Raw genomic sequence first — 20,804 nt, 5'->3', positions numbered from 1 at the left:
TTTACTTCCTCCTTCTGTGTCCTCTTTTGTAAACTATTCTATCTCTCACAATTAACACAGAGAAAGGCTTTGCAAACCCACTCAAAATCACCACACTGAAGTGGAACTTACATACCTGTGCCTCTTTTCCCTATCTTTTGCCTTATTTATCAGCTAAAGGCCTTACATACAGTGGACATTACCTTTCAAACATGTGAGTTTTGAAGTCATTGTAAGATGATGATTTCAAGGTCAAGCTTGCTCATTCACCTTACCACTGGGGCAGTGGAAGAAAATGCTTCTATGTCTGGTAGTATCAGTTTATTCTATTTCTGCCTCTCTGTTTAAAAATAGCCTGGCAAGAAAACCTGCAGGTCACTTGCCTGATCCAGTTCACTGTGCTACTCTAGTCCAGGTCATGGAGAACTATTCCAGCCATGCTGAGGGTGTGCAGCAGATACAGGCTGGTTAAGTCAGCACTGCCTCAGACAGAAATGTCAAAAATGACCCGAAAAAGAGAGTAGGCAGTAAGGTAAGAAAATATGCTGATGATACAAAGTTATTCAGACTTGCAGGACAAGGGCAGACTGTAAAGTATTACAAAGACTGAATGACTGGGCAATAAAATGATAGATGAAATGCAATGTAGATATATGTAAAGTGATGCACATGAGGGAAAACAGTCCCATCTCCACTTATAAAATGGTCTCTGAGGTATATTAGAATTTGAGAAGGTCCAGAAAAGGTCATCAAAGATGACAATCCTATTTTGATCCTCTTTTTTTTTTTTTTTTTTTTTTTCTTAATGCTTTCTGCACAAACAGCAACTGCATAGTCTGGAGCTTCTAAGTCAGAAGAGAAACTTAGGGAGGATTTCATAGAGCTCCGTATAATTATGAGTGATGAGATGACTGACATCTCACTTTCTTTGCCAAAAACAAGAAACGGAACTGTCATGTGCATGCATAAGGGCCATGTTCTGAATAAATTTCAAAGGGTGGTTCTCCATGTGGCAGGGGCTGGACTTATGGGACAGCTTGCCAGAGGGTCTACTGCATAAAATTAGCATGATATCAATTGGAGTCTGGACAAACACTTGAAAGAGTCACCCTCTGGATATTGCTAAATAGACAAATCTAATCAAAACAAAGAATCCTTGAAATGAAAATAGTTTGAGTCTGAATATGCAAAGCATTATGTATGTATGCTTGTTCTTCCTAGGATTTTTACTTGTGGATACTGATAGACACAAGATAGTCAGCTAGGTGGACCATTGGCCTAAACCAGAACAGCAGTTTTTTAATTCTTTTAACCACGGCCTTGTGAGTAGGAATTTTCCCTTTTGTGGTGTTTTTCTGTAGTCACTGTGATAGTTGTACAAATACAGAGTCAAAAGATAGTCATTATCCGCAAAATCTTATCTTTATGGCAAGATATAACCTGTATAGGGGTAGATGGGAAGAAATCTAACCAAGCAACTAGTTCAGCAAGTTTTTCAATACTTTGCCTTTAGCACATATGAATGTGTGAATAGGAGCCAGAAAACAATCAGGTGTTTGAGTGTATCTGTAGGTGCATTTTGTTAGGAAGTTCTTCACGAGTTTAGCACTTCTAAGTTCTTTACTTTGTTCTTAAACATCCCTATAATGAATTTCATAGTTCCAGAAATTTGTTGGTAAGTTTGGGAATACACTGAGATGAAGAAACACTATAAATAAAAGCAAATGTGATTTCTTTCGGGAAATATACTGCGTCCGATCAGGCAGTAAGACCGTTCCTACATTACTCTCAGAAACACTATATTTTGGCACAAATAAACTATGGAAATGATTAAAAAACAATGATGCTAGACTAAAAGATTTCTAATTAGATCAATGAATATGAATATGATGTGGTATGTGCCAGTTTATATATAATTTTGTAAGATGTATAAGGAATGCAAAAATGTATGCTTATGCTAGTATCCCTATACAAATGTTTGTGTGAGATTATCTGTTTGCATATATTTAGATATTATTTTTACACTCACAAAGAATGTACATTTGTGAGCACTCATGTCTTTCTACATATGGCTGAGCTATTCCATTTTCTTTCCTTTCTCTAAAATTTAATTTACCTTCTGCTTCCCTCATATACATTTCTTAAAGCAAAACCCTTTTCTGTTTTACAAGGCTGATAGGATTTTCTTTCCAGGATATTTCAGTAAAAATTATCGTCCAAGTCATTCCATGCAGTTTAAAACCCCCAATATCAAAATAAATGTGAAAGAAACTGAATGAGGAAGGAAAACAGTGCTGCAACTTTTGTTCTCTGATCAGCATTTTTTCTGTTCAAGACTTCCTGAGTGGTAAAATAGCTCAGCCACCCATGAAGTCAAGTCAGAGGGCAGAAAATTTTTATATTACTCAGATTTCCTCAAGGGGATGACCACACTGTGACCTCTTTGCTTTCTGTAAAGCTCTGTGACTCAGAGACGTTATGATGCTTCTATTTTAAAGTTTCTCCAGTGAACATTCAGGCTTTCCTCTGTGACACTTTTCAACTCAAGGTGGGTAAAAGCATCTTGCCAGATTCAGTAACCTAAGGTCATCCTTGGACTCTAAATATTAACATTTGATTAGCTGTAATAGTCTATTTTTTTGTCCAAACCGTTCTTTACTTATGTAACTTGACTCACTTGAGTAGCCCCACTCATTTCAAGCTCTGAAGTAAATGAGTGACTGTCTACTTAAAGAGCCATCCCATCTGTTTTTTTCTAGTACAAGCCTTGTAAGCCTTTTTTAATTAATCTGGAAAAAAAATCCTTTATGGCTTGTAAAATAGCAACATGTTCCTGTTTAAAAAGAGAGAGAGAGAGATTGAGAGAGAAAGAGAGAGAAGAAAGATATCTGCATGGTTAGGATATAGACTGCAGATATATTAAAAAAGGGAAGAAACACAATAAAGTAGGTGAGCAAATCATTGATGTTAAATTTATCCACATTTCCAGGACTGAAGATTAAAGCCTTCCAGTATTAAAATAATACATAAACAAATGTAAATGTGAATTTCAAGTTGAGGTTTCATTGTGACAAGTGCTGTAAGCTAAAATGAACAATTTTTTTCAGTACTGTCCTGATGTACTTCATTCTGTTGCCTTCTATTTTCACGGGTTTGTTACTTAACAAACACAGTTATACACATCAAAGAGAACATTTGGAAATATACAGCAGATTTTTCATATAATCATATGTATCTAAACTGTGGGTAGCAGAAGAAGCAGTTCTCACAATTTAAGAAGTGGGGCAATTAATACAGGTTTTTCAGCCTGATGCCATATATAAAAGTGATGACAGAGTTGTTTACAAGGAAATGGAAGTACATAACATACATGGTATATGAATAAATTGAGAGAATATTTGATCCATCAGCTCTTTATGACACTTCTCCCCTATTTGCTTGGTGCGGGAACCTGGTAAGGAAAACAAGAAACACTTGATATATATACCAAAACAAGTGAGAGAGGATGCCTAAAAGTATTGGTCAAGTGGGAGACAAATAGTATCACATCCTCTTTTTCCTGCTCTCCAAGGAGGACAAAGCAGGCAGGGAGTCAGGATGGGGCCATATATGTGATTCACAGGTCCTGTCTTAAGCTCTTGTACAGATTGCAAATGCATTCTCTCCTGTCTTTCCTGCAGGCTTCATTTCTGGGCTCTGTGAAAAAAGTGGTGCACACATAGAAGGAGGCAACAGTGTGAATACAATTAAAGCAGAAGAAGACAATTCACCATCTCATAACTGAAAATGTGTGATCTCTCCATATTATCCTCACTTACTTACCGTGGTATATAAGAGATAACATTTCCTAAGACACTTTTTGGGTTTTAAATAAAAATCAAGGGAAATCTAGAACATGACATCTAAGTGGTATTGAACATGCTCAAAGCACAGGTAAGCACAGAGATTTGAGAGTAGCTATTTAATACTAGTGGTAAACTCATCCTATATAATCTAAAAGTTAGAGCAATGTGTAGAGACAGCCACTGCAAATATATGCAGCTCAGTGTATGCAGAACACCAGTGCAGAGCTGGCACGTATGTCACAGGGCCTCGGAGAGATCCACAGATTTCTGGAGGGGCCTTGGGAGGCCTCATGGGACACCTGGTGTTTCTAACACCACCCTATGAATCTCACCGTGTTCATCTGGAAAAAGCTGTTCATCCAGTCTCATTCCACTGCCAATCATCTGTCCCAGGCAACTTGGTGTAGAACTTTTCTCTTTCTATAGAAAGAGTCTAGATGACTAAATGGAGTGGGCCCTGATATTTTACATAGCTAAAAGTAGGGATTGTCACTCCCTCTACTAGAATATTATCCCAAAAGTGTTGCCAAATCCACACAATACTTTGTATGGATTTGTATGATACAGCTCAGCCATCAGTCATCCCACTGGATTATGATACCACTAGTGTCACTGCCTAAACAGAAAAAGAGCAGTGACAAACTTCAGTGATCACTGTAGATCTCACAGATGATCTAAGGACATCAAAAGGGGAGAAGATCCAGTCCTGACACCATCTTTCTGGGGTCTCCCAGAAATAGTTAAAGCCAGCTTTCTAAAGTTAAGTATCAAAATTGATTGATTATTTAGTTACTTCAAGCAGTCATGGATTTTCAGGTTTAATCAAATGCAGTCATGCCTCAGTTTATTGCCAATCAATGTGGCTAAAAATACCTGGGGACTCAAGAAAGAGAGGACAACATTTTTCAGAATGATATTATGATTAAAAGTATTGCTAATGTCTTGTATAAACCGAAGTTTACAAGAAAAGAGCATGTTTTCCAGACAGCTTTGATGGTAGAGCAGCGAAGGAAAATGCTACTCAACATTTCCTGATAGGAGAATCTGCTGAATTCTATTTTATCTATGACTGATTGAATTATCCATTGCAAATAGTGTTTGTTGCTAATTTGGCCGTTTTGCTGTTCATGAATCATTCTGGAAACAATCCTGATTTCTACAAGCACATTTGTTCTTTGTAAGTATTCACTGAACAGTTTTATGTGAACAGATTTCAGCCTATTTTTTGTTCTCAAATTGTTAGTGTCATCTATTCACCATTTGAAGTGTTTGACTGGTCAACCAAATCACATCGCATTGTCTGCACTCCCTGATTGGGTAACTGAAACTTATAAATACAAGTATAATGAATAGCAAATGATGAATAGCCAATAGGGTATAACAAATATTGGATCATCTGAAATTTCATACGAGAGATACATAATTCATGTAACTTTTAGGACTCAAACATTTCCCTGAATACCTGGCAGCTTCTAGAAGATCCTGGAACTATGAGGAATGTATGTCAGAACAATCAGCAACTATACTCTCCATTTTATTAACATAGCATTCAAGAATTAGGATTTCTTTTTGTCATGAAATGTTGATCATCCTGGCAAGAGTGTATTTATCTGCATGTATGGATGTGATTCATTATTATTTTCTACTGATATTCAAAACATATTGGTAAAGTATATATGTATGAACCTAGCACATGATGTTTTTCAATCAATAACAGGGCAAGACTTCTTTGTGTATACTGAAATGAGAAAGAGGAAATGATCAGAGGCAAGGAATGTATTTTAAATTGACATCTGATGAGGTAGGCAAAAACAGTTCCAGACTGCAGCAGCTTCATGGAAGAAGATTTTCATCTAGCAAACTTTTTTACTTTTTTTTTTTCTTTTTTTTCCTAATTTCTTGTTTTCTTTTGATTCCTTGCATTTTGTTTTTAATCAAAATATTAAAAATGTCTCAATTGATGTTCATTTCTTCTTTATGGTTTTAGATGTGAAGCTGTCACATATTTAGAAATACACCCTTGCACAGTGTGATTTAATAACTAACTGACTTTTAATGCTACAGCTGTTTGTTACGAAGGAGAAAAGTTACAAAGACGTGAGAGTATTTATCTAACAATCCATCATGGTTTCAATCCAGAGTGTCAATGTGTTTGACCCAGTGGCCAGAAGGATTTTTTGGCTGGTCCAGATGCTGAAGTTAGGGGTTGCCCCACCACCTCTGCTGCATCCCTCTCTGTCATTGCCTCTAACTTCCCCATACACATATATTTTGTCAAGGTAGGGATCTGTTGGACAAGAGAGCAGACTGGGCAAACAGAGGAGGGAAATTGGGTTTGTAAGCCCTTTGAGTTGATCTGGGGATCAGCCACCCAGACCTGCAGGGAGCAGGTCTGTATATAATAATCTATAATAATGGGAACAGTCATCAAAAAGTAGTCAGGTTATCTTGTCATTGGTATTTGAGAAAGCCAAGAAACAATTTTATAGGAGAGGTAGAATTAACATTTATTAATATCCAGAATAAGGACAACAGCATGCCCTCTCCCCTCCCTCCCTATTTTCCCCCTCCCCCCCCAAAAATAAAATAAAATAAAATAAAATAAAAAATTCCAGTGAAATAAGACATCCCAGGTCTAGCTTACAAATATAACAGATATGGGAATAGGCTGCGGCACATTAAGTGATTGCTTGGACCAGTACACATCTAGGAAGCTTTGCAGGAGAAGATATTGGAAAGGAAAACTGACGAATCAAGCAGACTCATTATCCTCTTCTGAGCTTTCCAGGAGGTGAGTGGAAGCATCTCTAAGCTGAATATACCTGGATGTTAGATATATCCTGTAGGTATCACCAAAATTGGAGTCTGCTATATCCAGCCCTCATCCAGTATTTGGATTCTCATTAGCCTTTGGTCAGATCGAACCTTGTGCAGGAATAAAAATATTTTCTGTAATTACGTTAAAAGGAGGAATGAAGCCTAACCAAAGATACAAGTATGATGAAAATTTTCTTATACATAAGTATGAAGTACAAGACTGTTGTCATTATCTGTTGATCAGTTTAAGAGTATCAGACAAATGCATGGTGTAAGATCAAAGCTGTAAGGATGTAAACCCTTCTGGTGCAAGAATTTATCCAAACGCCAGTAGCCTTGATTTCTATTACAAGGAACAAAGGAAGGAAAACTTCTATATTCTATATTTTTCTATACTCTTTGGTGCATCCTCCTTGTTTTAAAAAGCTACACACAACATGCTCTTTGCTGGAGCTCACTAGCTATAAATAGCCACTCTTCCACAGAGAAATCCCTAGCCTATCTTTCTACCTAGTTTCAAGACAAAGCAATGTTTTCTCCATTTTCTTTGGCTATGTCTATGACTAACTCACTCTGATGGCTTTTTATATTCACTTCCTCTTCTGAAACACCTATCCATAGCTTGCCACATCAGCCTTTTATCCCTGCTAGTCAACCTCTCAAACCACAGGTAGCAGTTTTTATCAAGTTTTGCCATATTACCCACTGCTTCAGACAATGGCTTCTGCTGTTTCTGGGGTTCTCACTAAATGAAATTGTTTATTTTCTCCTTTTCTTAAGGCTGAAGAGTGGCTGTTTAGCATGACCATTGCTTAAACCAGTTCAATAATTGTCTGGGGACCAAAGCATCACTTGAGAGCAGTCACTCATTTTTTCCAGCATAACAATATTATTATTTCCTGGACTTGCCATATGGGATACATAGGAGTGGGACACATAGCCAATTAACTGAGACAAAGGTTTAACTTAAAGCAATAATGATAGTGCATTTAGTGCACTTTGGAGCCATGGTTATCATTACTGAATTATAAATATTAATAACAGTTAAACACATTGTCAATGGTGCAGCTATTAAACATCTGCTACCTCTGTTACATGGTGCTTTTTAGCCAGAGTGAAACCTCTATTTTGGGGCATATGCAAGTGCTGCAGTCTCTGTAATGGCATTTTGACCTCAGTGTGGCTAATATAGCACATATACTTTTCAGGAGCATCTGTTTTTCAAGAATATTGATAAGGATTGGTGTTACCAGTGAATGTAGAAACAGAAGACAGGAAACAGAAACAGAAGTCTTGCACCACAGACCAAGGGCTTCAGGCATGAAGGCTATGCCTTCATAATTTGGTCACAGAACACCCTCATAGGTGCTCTACAGTAACATAGTGATTGCCTCCTCCTCACTGATATGCTGTGGTACTAGGCAGAAATCATATCTGTGCCTTGATTTGGCTAACAAATGAGTTCCTTTCAAGAAAACAATGATTATCTAATAAATAACAAATAACATGGTGGAAGGTGCTCAGGTCTTCTCTCAAGATCTGATTTTCTTGGTATCAAACACAACGTTCTGAGCAAGTGTTTTCAAATACAAATTATTCTTAGAGGGCTCATTTATTTTCAGTTAAATCTTTTACTCAGAAATCAAGACCAAAAATATATATTTTAATGTCTAAGCACATACATGAACTAGTCACTGCACATAATTCTTAGGAGACCTAACAGAAAGAAAGAAACTTTACTCTAGCAGTTTTTATTTTTTTAAGAATTTCATTTGGTGCTTTTATCACAGGTAAATGTACCTTGACAGAATGCCAGAGAAAGAAAGAAAATAATGTCATCTGCCAGATCTTTTCCCCAGAATTACTTTGTTCCAAATCTATGGCCCAGTGGGGAAGAAGTGATTAGCTCCCAAGGTCATTTAAGCATCAAACTGTATTTCTGGTAAGAAAAAGCCGTCTCAGAAGGAACAACCAATGACACCATTATTCTCAAAGCAGGTGTAATCAGAATTTTGTAAAATCAAAAAGACAGCAAGCCATAGAATAAAGGAGGAGGAAAGAAAATAGTAAAAAGCCCAGCATGTTAATATCTGCATTTCTTCTAATTTCATAGGAGAGAAAGAACAAAACCAGCTCTAGTCTACAGGCAAGACATTATGTGAACAGATAATGCATTGCACTGGTTTCAAAACTAGAGAGAGCACTAAAGACAAACAAAGATCTCCATCTCTTCTGTTGATTTTTTTAAAAAAAAAAAAAAAAAAAAAAAGAGGTGGCTTGGTCTAAAAGGGAGGAGCTATTTTATAGCAAATTCTTAAAATCAACATATGAAGATCCAGCAAGAAAAAATGTAAGGCTAGGAAAAGTTAGCTAGAAATAAAATTAATTTTTAATGTGCAGTGGAAATAGCTACTGTAATGTCTGCTAACTATCAAAATTCAAAATCGTTAGTAAAAAATAAAGTGACCATGCAATGTTTTTATACTAAGGAATTACAGAAAGTTTTGTTGCTTTGAATTTAAACTCAGACTTGTTTTGGATTCAGCTTTGAATGTCACTCTAACTCAATTCTGCTATAAGCATTACTTCTTTAGTGTATCTCCAAGGACTTCAGGAGGTAAAAATATTTATACATCTCTAATATTTTAGTTCTTGATTTAAATCAAAATCTTATATGGTTAGTTCCCATGCATATTAAACAAAAAGAAGACTAGAATGCAATATGCAATATTCATTCAGAGTGTAATTGAATCAAAGGTTTTAACCATACAGATGAATTTAACCACTATAGGATTATGGATAAAGCATATTTAGCAGAAGCAATAAAATGGCAATTTAGCATATTGAAGGGCAACTAGCAATTTGACATAAATAAAATAGAGACAAAAGCAGACCCCAGCAGAAGCAGAAAGTGGAAATTGTTAAATAAATTCTCTAGTTAAAAAAGACTATCCTTATGCAATGACACTACACATTACCAGCTTAGCGCTCAGTAGAAGGTGTCACAGTGTAAACACCTGGTTTAAAAACAACATTGTATACTTTGGAAAACAATTGGATTAGTGCTTACTGACGTTACAGAAAAGTGATGGAGGGTGGTGAGAGTGGATACGATTCATAACAGGGGTAAGCATTCACCATACTTCAGTGGAGGTAGTTGCCATGGGAATATTAGCTTAGATCCTGAGTGTTTTCTGAGTATGTTTGATTACTTCTTGCAGGGATTTCTGTTTAGGACACAGGGGACTAAGATCACTTACTCTGCATGAATCTCTCTTTTTTTTTTCTTCAGTGAATTTCTAATAAATGTATAAATAAAATATATAAGTAATAAATACATAGTAATAAATACAACAAAAATGAGTGAAGAATTCTGTGTCCAATTTCTGAATCCATTCTTGGCATCCAAGCAAACTGAACCATTGTCCAACACCCACTATGCTTTACAGTTCACATTAGATATTTCTATGTACTATATTTTGTAGATGTTGGCATCTGAAAGCCAAAACACAGAAATGTTTTTGGCTAGAAAATAAGGACATGCCTCTGAATGCTGTGGGCTTGGAGAGCTTGTTGGCAGGAGAATGGTGAACCGCTCCCCCTGCTACACACCTGGGCATGGCTGGTGCACACTGCATGCTGCCCCTGCTTTGTCATGAGCTATAAGTTATTGCACTGTAGGTATCAAGTGGAAAGTTGACTAAAAAAAATAAAACATTATACTTTTCACTGTGCTAATAGGAAGCATTGTTCTGTGGTACTTGCTAAAGGATTTTGTGCCACTAAATTCAGTCTAAAACTAGCTTGGGGATAATCTGATAAAGTCAAATTCACTCAATTTATAAACATTTGCATGTTATTTATTCATATCGTTTACATGTGTTTGCCCTGATAACATGAGCCTATGAGAAACAGCTGTCAGCAGCCACCAGATTCTGCTTGTTCACTGCTTTTTGCTGGAAGCCAAAAACAACTGCCCAGGCCCCATGAATACATGCAGTTCATTTATCCCAATTAGAAACTAATTTCAGGCAAGTGCCACTAACCAAGAACAATGTGAGACAGAACAAGAGAAATGATCTACAGCACTGTAGAAAAAAAAAACAAAAACAAATAACAAATGAATATTTAGAGATCCTGTGGCCTGGAAAGCATCTTCTTTTTGCCAAGCTGTAGATAATGCGTCTTTCAGCTACTGAGGCTTCTATTATCTGTGCAGGCACATCAGGCTCAAATTTTGTCAGGGTGTTTGTTTCTGAGTTTGCAGAACTGATAAGAATCTTACATGAAAATGTTTTCCTCTCTAACTGCAGTCATCAATACTGCAGGAACAGCCCTCTTCACAACCTGATGGTGTGCTAATCATCTGCACTTGGCCAGCAAGTCAGAATGTTAAACAAACAAACAAACAAACAAACAAAAAACCTAGAAATTTCAGAACTTACTCAAGGTTTCATTCCAGTTTGGCCCGAGGTTTCATGAAGACTCTTCGTCACTTAATGGCTGCTGCTTACCTCTAAGCTAAGCCTGCTTCAGAGTTCTACCAAATGTGATTTCTGTTTAATATGGATCACGGTTTTGTATACATGGGTGTCTTAACTTACGCATTGAAAAGGCCAAGATCTTGAAGCAACTTATGCATACATGCAGAGTTAATGACCAAGCATTAATTCGATAGCTACCATCACTTTTATCAATGTGCAAATTTCAGTGTCAGGTCAGCAAGGATTCCACATGGTTTTCCCTTGGCTTCATTTTTATTTGTTTACAATTCTGCATGAAATGTTAGCAGCAGACATTTAGAACTATGGTACATCATGTGTAAACATATAAAAAGTTTTCATTTAACATAATTTTTAAAATACATATATACAGCCATTAATTGGTTTTAATTGAATTGCCTAATCTTTTCAAGGACACGTGTGTTATAATGAAATTATTTGTTACTTAATGTTTCATTGGAACACACACTGCTTTAGCAGAGAAGTTATTCATGGCATGAATTAGTTGAACAATACTTTTATTAGTGTTAAAATATGGAACAAAATGATATTGAAAGTATAATCAGAACCCTGATTTGTGTAATATTTGCCTTAGTCTCTAAATGGAACTGTTTTTTTTTTTTTGTTTTTTTTTTTTTTTTTTTTTTGTAAGCCATTTCACTATAGCATAAACAGGAGGTTCTAATCTAGAAAAGTTGTATAAACATAATCAATGTGAGTACAGCTCTCATTTATCTTTAAAATAACAGAAATGATGATATGCCATACTATGACACCATAAACTAACTATATATCCAAAAAAATATTAAACAAATTAAAATTGTATATTTTTCAGAGTACAAACAATTGTTTTGGAATTCTGTTTTGCAGAACATTTTTTATTCTTCTGATTTGAAATGCAATAAATAAATAAATAAATAAAAATCTCAAAACCAGCATTAAATTTTTTATTTTGTTTTATTTTATTTTATTTTTTTAATCTTGATTATGTCCAGTGCTAAAGTGCACAAGTTCTACTAGAAATAGTAATTATCTTAGGGAAAACATACAAAATGTGAATAAATTTCTGTCAGCTTTTCCATGCAAAAATTTGAGAAAAATAAAATTATAGCAGGAGAGGTAGCTACCACTAGACTATGAACAAAGGGAGATTAAACTGCAGACATTAAGTAAGTGTCCTACTTCACACTCACAGTTTGACTTTTCAATGCCACAGACTAAGTAGATGTTACAGATCATTGCACATGCTTTGTAAATGCTACCTGTGATGCCTAACAATTAGTTTTGAGGTTTAAATTTGCAAGAAGAGATAATTATGTACAATAAAATTTAGGAATCCTTGTTTGAAAATTATGGCATGAGTTACTAGTCACACGTTTTGCCCATATTCTTTGCCTCCATTCTTTCTTTGCTTCCTTTCTACCTTACTGTCTTGTTCCCATCTTCTCCAATCTTCTGTTCCTCCCTGCTTATTTTTTTCCTTTTTTCCCCCTTTTTCTAAACTTTTTTAAAAATTTATTTTATTTCTTATGGCAGGAGGCCTCACAGGCTGTTAGGGTAAGACAATTGGAAAGCAAAGTTAAACACTTCTGTCACTCTAAGTATGCAACTGTACATCAGTTTAATATAACATCTAAGAAATTAACTTGGTTATTTTATAATATACTTCATATTTTGGAAATGAGTACCTCACACATTCAGCGGGGCCACAATTGGATTGGTCCCTTTTGTACAAATGATTTATGTGATGTCTCTTTTGGGTTATATAAATCTTCACATAAAATGAATGGTGTATATTTTCAAAACAATTATGTAACTCACTACTGGCACAGAAATTGCAGATGGCCTATGTTAAACATTTTTTTTCTTTATTTTTCTTCTTCTTTTTTTCTCATGCATGAAGTTTATGTCAAAAATCTTCTTCAGCTGTGTCAGAGTTATACTCAGACAAAACTTTTGAGTTTTAGAGTGCCTTCTTATTATGAATGATATATTGTTTACATGTTTAGAGTTTTTATATTAAGGTGAGGATAAGAATATTTTATTATTTACTTGGCTGCTGTAAAAGAGTTGGAAGAAGAGAGAGGCAGAAATGGATGTTACAAGCTGCAGAACTACACCACCATGTTAGTCCCAGGGACAGGAATAAGCATTACATTTTATTAAAAGCATTTCCTTATCATCCCTCCAGTGTATTCTGGTCATCAAAGCCCTCTTCAGTAACTTAAGCCTTTTTGTTTTTTAATGCCATTGCCATTAAAAATAACAAAACATACTTTGATTTTCCTTGCCTAGATTTTGGAGGGGGAGATTCGTGTTCTATAAAATTGCACTAATGTCTTCATGAATTACCTTGTTTACACATCAAGATCACTCTGGAAAACCATTTGCTTTACTTAAAAAATGTGTAACATATGCAGTGCTGATTGTTGAGATACCATTGTTTTCTAAGTTCAATTTCAGATGCATTGTTACACGAATGAGCACTGTACTGCAAGTCTCTGCTCTCGTCACCGTAAGTTTATGAACATTTTGCAATGAGATTTCTGTTAACCCTAAGGCTGTCAAACAGCATTTAAGATGGAACAGCACCTGATCACCATTGATCATTTACCTACTTATAAAGAAGAAAAGAGAATATGCTAAGGAATGAAAAACAACAACTAAAATAATTAACAAATGATTCATTCCCACACAGAAAAAAATAAATGTCAACCAATCAGTTCTTTACAGCTGTGCATGTTTTAAACATAATATTTTTCAACAGCTATCCCCATCAGAACATGTTCTACAGATGTAAATCAGTGCCAGTGAATTAAATTTTGCTCAGGGCATTGTGTACAATTACAATATAGCCATTAATGCAAAGAAAATAAACATGGAAAAATGTTTTACATGACATTGGATCTGACTTATTAACTGATTCAGTATAAATGGATGTCAAGAAAATAACGACAGCCCCAGGACCTATCCAAAATAGCATTTTTTGAGAAAATATTTCACTAGCGGCTTAAAATATGTTATTCTTTCATTCTGTTGTCTGTACTTCCAAATGAGGGAACTATAGCTTCCGTTAAAAAAAGCAAAACAAAGAAAAAAGAGACATACCACGTCAAGTAAAATATTGCATGAAAGACAATTTCTACATCAGAAGGTCAGAGTAAAGACAATGATTAACTGAAGAGAATGTATGACCAAGGAAAAGCAAGACTTCTCTAAAACAGCAGTTGCTAAAGACAAGAAGCATGAAAAGCCCATTGCCATGGTGCCGGATGTGTTGTTGTTTCTTTCTGACCTCACCTTGTCCAGTCAAGATGACTAAAAGCCTTACTTTGTTATTTACTAGCTTTTAAGCATATGGTTTTTGACAGTCTTCATAATTCTTTAATAAGTTTCTTTTGTAGTGGAACTCACTCCTTAGAAACTCAGTTAAGGAATAGAATTGAATGTTTCATCTAGAGCAGATTCATTTTAATTCATTTAAATATGTAAAGACATTCTGTTTTGTTTTGTGGGTTTTTTTAAATACCCGTGGGCTTGTAGGCAGAGATGTATATAGCCTTATCTCCAAGCGAAAAGTCAGGTTTCAGTTCTCCGCAAACTTTTCCTTGTTCAAATTAGGGCATCTCAATGCAAGAGCTTGTTAAAGTTTCATGTTATAAGGGATGGGTCTGCCTTGGCAGATTAATTTACCAGCAGGAAAATCTACTTCTGTTTTTCTCAATGCCAAGTTTTAAAGCCTGCTTATATTGTGGGTGGTGTGATTCGAGAGGAAGCCGGGTAGCCACAGGCATGGGATCAGAGCTTCGTCCTTATGTACATGAGCGGCTGTGTGGGTGTGAGAGAAAAGCAGAAGCGAGGGATCTATCCTTACTCCTTGCACCCAAGCAGCTCTCCTCTACATCCCAGAGTGCAGCATGTGTTTGGGACTGAACACACTGTGCCAGTGTGTTTCCCTGTCATTCTAATGGGACTGGAAAACTCGATAACCTTGGGGCTGGAAAACCTCATGAACATTCTCCTGGCTTTGAAACAAGAGGAGAGAGGATGGAGGTAAGACCCGCATAACCCACAGGAGGGTTTTACAAAGCCCAGAGCAAATTCCACTACACAGCACTGTGACTGCACGAAGGGGGCAGTGGGGCTCCCACACCACCAGACCAGCACTTGCAGGATAACAGCTGCACAAGGGTCCAGAAGCCAAATGGTTTCCCAAAAGGCCAATGTTGCGGCCGACCCCACACAGTGAATCAGACCTTTTCCTGTGCACACCTATTTGGAAAGAGCTGTCAAATTAAAATGAGCACTTTTGTATATGTTGATGCTGATGGTTAGTGTAATAAAGGACAACAGATTTTATGGCACGGGCTTTGTGGAACCACAGAGTGAGAGTCTGTTAGCAGATCCCCAGTCAGTTTTCACACAGGTGTAACGATAAAAGGAGACAATTTAATGTACAAACATTTGCAGGCCTGGTGGGTCATTGATACAGCCAAGTGAATCCCACGGACACTGAGAGGACTCAGAGCACCTTTACCCATCACAAACAAAACAGACTTTTGTTTGGGCCTGGACTTTGCAAATTTAACTAAGACAGCGTGGACTTGCTCCAGGCTTACACTCAGGCAACATTAAACATACCTGCAGGTCTTGCAGACATAACCAGACTAAATTTGAAACAAACTTACCACCATTACCCACCAGTGCCTGCTCCTGGAGGTGCCCCTGCAATGCTGCTGCTGCAGGCATCGTGCCAGCTGCCCTCAGCCTGGCCAGTCCGAAGGCATCGGGCATGCTTCCAGACCTGCTGCAGCTCAGAACTAATCAGAGATACTCCTTCTAACCTAACGCCTTACTTTACCTTGCTTTAAGATTACTGGAGACAAACACTAAGTGCATTGTAGACTGACTGCTTTTACAGTTCAGTGATTCCTGCTTGGGGCTTCTGACCATTACCAAATTTGAAATCAGGAACTTGCTTATTGAGTACTCCATATGTGACACTGAGGAAGAGAACAGAGACCCTTCTTAGCTAGTAAGAAAGAAGGCCACGCAAGCTGGGGCATCTGGGAGCCTGTTTGCTGTAAGATTCTATTTACTGCTTTGGTGAGAGAGAAAGTCAGAGTCAGAATATAGTCTTTACTGTTCTGCTTAGGCCACAATTTTCTGCTGTTTGCCAAAACAGGACCAAATAGGAATATCTGTGAGTAAAACCTGTCTTCTGTTTGCCGTCACACAGCCTGTAACTGCATAACAGTGTTGCTTTTGCACTCAGTTCTCTCTAATTGGTTTTCTCAAGAAGCAGTTTCTCTCCAAAAATATTGATATAGGAGTGGCAGGAGGACAGTGGAGAATCTGTTCAGAGCGCCCTTTTCCACAGCCTGCCCTGGGAGCTATTCTGCTGCTCACAAGTTGATATTTTTCTCACCTTTTACATCTTCCCCCACTCGGGCTAACCAGCCCCTGCACCTGCTGCTGCAGGATATTGCCATCCATGGCTTTCCAACACTTCATATTCTGATGAATAGTTGGCTTCTTGTCATTTCAGAGAAAGGCCCCAACTGTTCCTGAATTTTCTCTCCAAGTCCAGAACAGAACAGAAGAAGCCCTTATTTACCTTAATGGGCTCTGAAGATTAACGCTGCCATCAGTCTGAGGTGCCTGGTCTCCTCATGCTGATTTCTGCCTTTGGTTTCATGACTTCTGGCTGGTGAAGGAGGATTTTTGCCCAGGTTGCTCAGATCTGTAAGCATGATGTTCTTGGCTAACTGTGATACCTGCGTATTAGAAGATGCCATAGAAAAACAAACTGTCCTGTGGCTTATACAGATATAATTTACAAACTCTTTCAAGCATCCTACAGTGAGAGAGTAAAATGAACATACTTTAAAGCAACAAAGTGATCTGTAGCAATAAGCTTAGAAATTCTTCTGAAATTAAAAACAAAACAAAACAAAACACTCTACCTCTTTCAAAAACAGTCCACAACTTAATTACAGTAAGATTTTTTTTTTTCTCATGAACTTGCAGGTTGCTGTACTAATAATACTACACTGCATTCCTTTAAGGCTTAAGCACATACATTTTAAAAGCTGATAACATTTTTTTCCCATTAGAAGAGCTTAAATCCTTCTACAATATGTTCAGGGATAAAGTTGCACAAATTTGGTTTCCAAGCCAAGTAAAGTCAGAAGTCTTAGCACCACAAAGCTTAATGAGTGAACTTTTGCCTCACTAAGGCCTGGAAGATAAGAAAAGATGAAGACTTTAAAATAAAGGCAAATATTTGCTTGAACATGTAAATGTAATTGTTCAGACTGTAAATTAAATTCAATTAAGTTCAGAGAGTGGTATCTTAAGCCTTTAGCTAATTACACTTGTGAGCTTCAACTCATTAAACTTAGTACTTTTAAGAAAAGGGAATCTGGCAGTTAACTGCCCATTATATGGACTGGTTATCTCGTTTCCATTAAAACACCACTAAAACTTTGAGACCTATCTGCAAGATACTCCATGGGAGAAGGAAGGAAGAGAAGTGGGAAGCAAGAGTCTTTTTTTCCAACAATGGTATTTACTGGGTACACAAACCTATAGCTACACATCCAAGGATATCCATGTTCAATATTGGGGTGGCTACTGGCAAACAGTTACTTGCAATGACGTCCACCTTGACAGACACCCAGGGACTGACTGTTGTCTCTCTGGTTAGCAGTGCATCCCCTGTCAAAAGAGAAAGCTCTTAAAAAAAAAAAAAATCTCAGCAATATAAGGTCAAATAAATATTCTGTTTTGTGATAACAGCTAGGCTGGCCAGAACTTCAAGGTTTGATACGGGTATCTTTTGACCTGAAAACATGAAGGAAACTATGCAAGGGAACAGGAAAAGAAGAGGGGGAGCCGGGGTCAAACTGAAACTCAGATACAGGGGATGAAAGTGCATGAGACATATAACTGAGGCAAATGGAGTCAAAACAACATGAGTATGGAATGGGGGAGTCAGGAAGAGAGTCTGAATTGAGAGCCCTTAGGTTCCCTGATCTGTAAAACAGCATAAAATGAAATGAAACTAATGCTGTATCGACTCCTTGACATGAAGAAGCAGGAAGGAGGCATTGCAGGGAAGTGAAGAAATAAAAATCAACAGGAGGTTGACATGTCAGGAGAGAGACAGGGAAGACTGCAGCCTCAGGAGACTAAGCCAAGAACATGGCTTACAGAAGCTACAAAATGTGCAACCAAGTGTTTTTATAGAGGGACTAGCTAGTGTTGGCACAAGACAGCAAGTGTTAGCACTGGGAGACAAGAAGTGCTCAGTGTGTGACAGTGATGAAGTCCCACGCAGCCCTGCGAAAGTATGTCTGCGCTGCATAAAACTGAAGAGCTCACTCTGAGCTTCTTAGCCAAGCCTCAGAAGCAGTCTATGCACATTAGTACTGCTCAGATTAATTTAAGTGGGTTAATACCCCTAATTTGTTGCAGGTATCAGTAATCCGCACTTTGCAGGGTTAAGCAGACTCAGCGTATCTTTGTAAGAAAGAGGCACTCCAGAGACAGCTGAACAACGGGTCACTGCCTTCCAAACCCATTCAAACCCTCATTTTACCAGTCCATGTCCTCGGTCAGTGATTATGAACAGCAGAGCAATAGGCACTGAGCAGAGACTGCCAACAAGACTATGCTGTTGAATAACTGCCCCCTTTTAATTGCTGCCAAAGCTAACAACCATGGCTATGTTAATTCCAGGTGGTCTCGCTTTAAGAAAGTGCTCTTTCGCTTTCCTTTTTTTTTTTTTTTTTTTTTGAAAAACAAAAACAAAAACATCTTGTTGTATAATAGAAAAAATCACCCAAACACATACCAAGTATTTGCAGCGGACAAAAGGTGCTGTTCACACGACTTTTGTGTTTTGTGTTTTCATACTGCTCTAAACTTTCTGCTGGGTTTGAACTCCTGCCAGCATTTTAGCATAGCAACTTGCTTTCTTCATGACATTCAGCAAGTGGTTTTACCTCCTGAAAGGCTTGGGCTGCAACCCAGGGAGAATTTTACATTATGAAAGAATGGAAAGTCAGTTACAGCAGGAGCAGCAAAAACTACACACCTCCTTTCCCCTGACCGCAGACTAACCCAGCACGCCATCTGCATGGTCTGGGTACGTGATATTATGATTGTGATCATGTGGGACCCAGTGCTTCCAGCTAGGAGGAGAACATACCTTGTTCTGTGGAGCAGAGGCTATTCGTGGGGCTCCTGTGAGCTTGCTGCTACATGCACAATTTTAATATGCTTGTGTTTATGTGACTGACTCTGCACACGTTGTAGAGTAGCAGCATACAGGTAGGAGCCTGTTGGTTCCTGAGACATCCCTGAAAAAGCAGGGAGCCAGGCAGGGATGTCTTCTCCAGAAATCCTGCCTGATCTGCAATCTTTCCAAATCATCATCACATGATGGGGAGGCAACGTTTTCCCAGGGGAAGAGGGAGACTCAGGGCAGGCCATGGCATAGATAAATTATCCTAGCAAACTGCACAGGGCCCACAGAGCACAGGTTGAGTTTTTCTGATTAGCACCAATGCAGCAAGTGCCAAATCTCACTCAACTGAAAGATTCCCATTGGCTTTAGTGAATGTTGGATCAGGCCATAATATTACAGATAGGTAGAAAAGTAAATAGGAGACCTCCGTGTGTTGCTGGTACAGCTGTGACTGTGAACACAACTGGGACAAAAACAACTTCAGTGTACCCTGAGACTCCACCACTCCCGTCCAGTGATTGGATTTTATTTATTCCCTTCCTCAGTGGAGCTGCTTTACACCACCAGGAAAATCTGGCCCATGCACTCTGCTCTGGAATATTTAAGCCTAGGTGTTTTTAGCATTGGGCACAGATTACATCAGGTGACAGGTGCAAAGTAACTGTAGTTAGTTATACCAGCATGCAGACTGCGAAAAGCATCCTCATAACATAAATAGCCTGGACAAACTTGAAACCACTGTTACTGAGCCAGAAAGACACACTCCTCCTCCCACAGCTGGTCTCCTGTCTGCTAGACTCAACGTGATATTGCTTGCAAGGAGGAACAAGGCTCCTTCTCTGCATATTGTACATGCAGCTTTTGCTGCTGCGTGGCTTTAGGTAGATTATTATTCTGCCCCTTGCTTTAATCATCAGCTAGTGACAAGTTAGTGATGGCTTTAGTACCGGCGCTTGTTGGAGATGACATGTTAATTCATGGAGATTTTAAAAATTTAAATATATATTAAATTAAAGTCATTTTTACTAGGCAGAAGGTGTTATAAGCTAGTAAAATAAGTAATAATAAATTCAACAATAATAACAAATCTTGGCTTAAGAAAATACGAAAACAATGCCATACAACAACAACAACAATGAAGAGAGGCAAAGGGACATGATATCCTTGTGGATTATTCTGGATGAAAAGTCATCACCCCTGGAAAACCTGTCCTGAAAGCCTCAGATCTTGCACATGTGATCCCATTAGCCCAGAGAAAACCCTGAAATCAGGGGAAGTTTGCCACAGCAATGGCAAACTTACCTTAGAGGAATCAAGTCTACATTTGTAATGAGACAAGACACCTGTAATTCAGTGCACTGACTCCTTCTTTCTCGTGCTTTCAAGTACAGAGCCAGGTCACTGGCA

The 20,804-nt window shown here is 37.8% G+C and overlaps 1 long non-coding RNA gene across 1 annotated transcript; it reads left to right on the top strand.

The window, feature by feature from the left end:
* The first annotated feature begins 1,718 nt into the window (after positions 1-1,718).
* Positions 1,719-5,669, top strand: LOC137851661 (uncharacterized). The gene is made up of 3 exons (XR_011093333.1): positions 1,719-2,527; positions 3,660-3,805; positions 5,542-5,669. It is a non-coding gene; the product is annotated as an uncharacterized lncRNA (long non-coding RNA).
* The last annotated feature ends 15,135 nt before the right edge of the window (positions 5,670-20,804 follow it).

This window comes from Anas acuta, chromosome 2, assembly GCF_963932015.1.
Source record: "Anas acuta chromosome 2, bAnaAcu1.1, whole genome shotgun sequence".
Taxonomy (NCBI): Eukaryota; Metazoa; Chordata; class Aves; order Anseriformes; family Anatidae; genus Anas; species Anas acuta.
The sequence above is the reverse complement of the archived record's forward strand: the minus strand, read 5'-3'. Positions and strand labels throughout refer to the sequence as shown.